Genomic DNA, 3,533 nt, shown 5'->3' with positions numbered 1-3,533 from the left:
CTTCCGGATAGACTCGGTGGCTTGGATGCCATGAAATCCTTGTATTTGCATCCACGTCCATCATTTCCTCCATCCTGGTGGTTTTGCCTAACTATCGGTGGGTTGGCTTGACCAATAGTCCCACTGTAGTTTCCTTCTTCAGTCTGCCCTTCGTGCAACTCGGGCTGTTCGAGCTGAATAGTCGCTTCCTCTCGATTTTGCTGGAGCAAACACCTGGTTTCCTCCATTTGACGATCCAACATTGCCTGGATCATCGCTTGCACTCCGGCCATCGTTATTGGTCCGGCAGCGGCTTCCACAACTGGTATTTGCTCGATCACGGGGGGTTGGTGTCCGTTCCCATTTGCGTTTACGTTTCCGCTACGGGTCCTTACCATCTTGATCTATACACCGAATAAGGTGGATTTAGATCTTTATTTAGGAGAGACGTTTTAAATCGTCCTTATCACTCCGAAATGTTTACATGCTAGTTCTAATAGCGTAGTCGTACGTTTAGAATCCTAAACACATAAGGTTTCCAGATCCGGTCGGCAACAGACCATAGATCCGAACAAAATAACAGCATATCATGCATAAAGCATTTAGCACATAAAAGCATTTTAGGCACAATTCCTAAAATAAGCTAGTGCTCACACCTCACAATCATCGCTTAGCATTCTAAGTTTAAGTCTAGAAATCCTACAAATTCCTAGTTCGCTTAAACTAATGCTCTGATACCAACTGTGACATCCCCAAAATCACGGCCAGAAAAGACCGGTTTTGTTTATACTTTATTTCAAAATCAGAGTTATCTTTTAATAAATGGTTTGCGGAATTTGTCCCAAAACAATAATATGATAAAGATTTATCAAAAGCATTTCCATAGAAATGTATTCATTAAAAGACTCGGGATGTCATGTTCGTACAGATCAAAAGTATAAACAGTACAATATAAGCCTTACTACATTATTTCATATCTACAGGCCTATATCCGTAATCCCTCGTCCAAAACATCACACCTATGCTCATGCGCCACTACCTGTAATACATAAAACTGAGTGGGTCAGGCTTGGGAGCCTGGTGAGCACATAGGGTTTTCAACCCACAATAAATAAGTTTATTAATTTCATCAATCAACAATAACCCGATTACCCGTTCCCGTTATCCTCACTTTACGTCCCTAAACACCTATCATAGGGGACCTAGCCTAAGGATTATCATCGGGACGGACACTACTGCTAAGGGGATTCCTCAGCAATAAATGTCCTAATAGGCAACCATGTGGGGGATGGAGTACACCGGTGAACACATCGTTCACAACACCTACAGGTTGCGAGCCTGCTAGTGTTCCACTGGACTGTCTAGAAGAGTCCGTGGTCGTCATCTATACTCCGCTAGATGACTGGATCAACAACAACAACATCGAGGCCTCTCATCGTTTTATCACACATCACCTATTACATCTACCCATGTTTTACCCCAACATTTTCGTAGATATAAAATACATATACAGTTTAAATCATTGAAAACATGTATAACAACATTCATCTAGCATAGATAGCAAGTATTCAGATAATATGCACACATAGCACGTAATTTATATAAAATACTTCATATCTATGTGTAAGTTGAAGGTAACTATGCACTCACCGGAAAAGGTGGTGATTCCGAGCTCAGACAGCGCTTCGCTTCTTAAAAAGAATTTTCTTCGACGAAACCTAGTATTATTACCACTAGAGTTTAGTTTATTATTCGTCGAGACTAATTAATAGTCTAGCTATTATTATTATTATTATATAAGCGTCAAAAAAAAAAAAAAACTTATATAACCCATAATAATAGCCCAAGTATTTATTATAAGTTCCTAATAACGTTACTATAATTAAATAAAAGTTATATTAAAAATAGCGTAGGCGTAGCTCACTTACAGCGGGTTTTATAGAAAACCGGGCTTTGCTTGGAGCAGCGTTCCCGAGCCGAAAAGCTCTTCTTCTCAGAGCCTTCGAGCACTCCGGGGCTTCCGCCTCGTGCTAGGGAGGTTCCCTAGGCTTTTCGGGGGATTTCGGGGCTAGAGAGAGGTTCTAGAGAGAGAGAGAGAGTAAAGAGAAGAAAGAATGGGAAAGGTGTGAAGAAAATGAGGGTGGGAGAGGTGGTATTTATAGGGTGAAATGTGGCTGAACTTGGTGCCACATGTCACCATCTGGTGGCAAGCCTTGGGGAGAAAGCAATGGCCAAGATTGTGCCACATCACCCATTTTCGCACAACACACTTCCGACTTCTAAAATCCGTAACTTTCACATACGACCTCCGTTTTTGACGTTCTTTATATCCACGCGTAGGTAATAACAAGATCTACAACTTTCATTTTGACACCGTTAGCTAATTCTCGACCGATCTTAAATTTAACAGTACAAGGAGATTATACTGTTAAACGTCTGCGTAAAATTAATAACTTCTACATACGGACTCTGTTTTTGTCTGTCTTTTTACCGTTGATTTCCTATTAATGAGATCTTCAACTCTCATTTATGTTGCGTAAGCCAAAAACCGCTCGAACTAAAATTCGAGTTTCAGGCCGTGCACTGCTAAGCCGAATCTTAGAAAAATCATAACTTCTTCATACGAAGTCAGATTTGGGCGTTCTTTTTATCGATGTTCTTAGTTTAACATATTCTACGACTTTTGTTTAGATTGCTAAGGCTAAAAAGTCTTCTATCGTAAATTCACTATTTACGTCTCCCGGTATCGTGCCGGTTTTGTCGTAAAACTTCGGCGGGCCATAACTTCTTCGCTATAGCTCGGATTTCGGCATTCTTTATATGCACGGAAACCTTGAGACATATTCTACAACTTTATGTAGAGATATCGGGATTATCTCACACTTTAATTTTGACGCTCATTTTTATTCTTTATTAATTATACATTTATAATTAAATAATAAACACATAAACACACATAATTCACATAATACTCAAATATTTCATATTTATTACTTCAAAAAGAGTTACAATAGTTGACCTAGACTATTAAATTGATAAAAATGCTTAGCCCTGAAAACCCGGGCGTTACAATTCTCACCCCCTTAGGATGATTCCGTCCCGGAATCATGCATCAGCAAACAGATGTGGATAGCGACTCATCATGTCATCCTCTGTTTCCCAAGTGAGATTCGGCCCATTCGAATGTTTCCATCGGACTAGCACCAAGTCGACCATCTTGCGTCGTAACTTCTTAGTCTTACGGTCAATAATTGCCTCAGGCTCTTCGATCAGCCTTTTATTCTCATCCATCCTTAATTCCGAGATTGGAATTATGTCGGGAACATCTCCCATGAATTTCCTCAAATAACACACATGGAAGGTGTTATGAATACCATTGAGTTCTTCGGGCAATTCCAGCTTGTAAGCTTGGTTCCCAATCCTCTGAAGAACTTTGAATGGTCCAATAAACCTTGGACTCAACTTTCCTCGTTTCCCAAATCGTATAAGTCCCTTCCACGGTGAGACTTTAAGTAAAACGGAATCCCCAACTTCGAAGGTTATCGGTCGTCTTT

This window comes from Lactuca saligna, chromosome 4 (genome assembly GCF_052625555.1).
Source record: "Lactuca saligna cultivar CGN05327 chromosome 4, ASM5262555v1, whole genome shotgun sequence".
Lineage (NCBI taxonomy): Eukaryota > Viridiplantae > Streptophyta > Magnoliopsida > Asterales > Asteraceae > Lactuca > Lactuca saligna.
Note: the sequence above shows the minus strand (reverse complement) of the source record.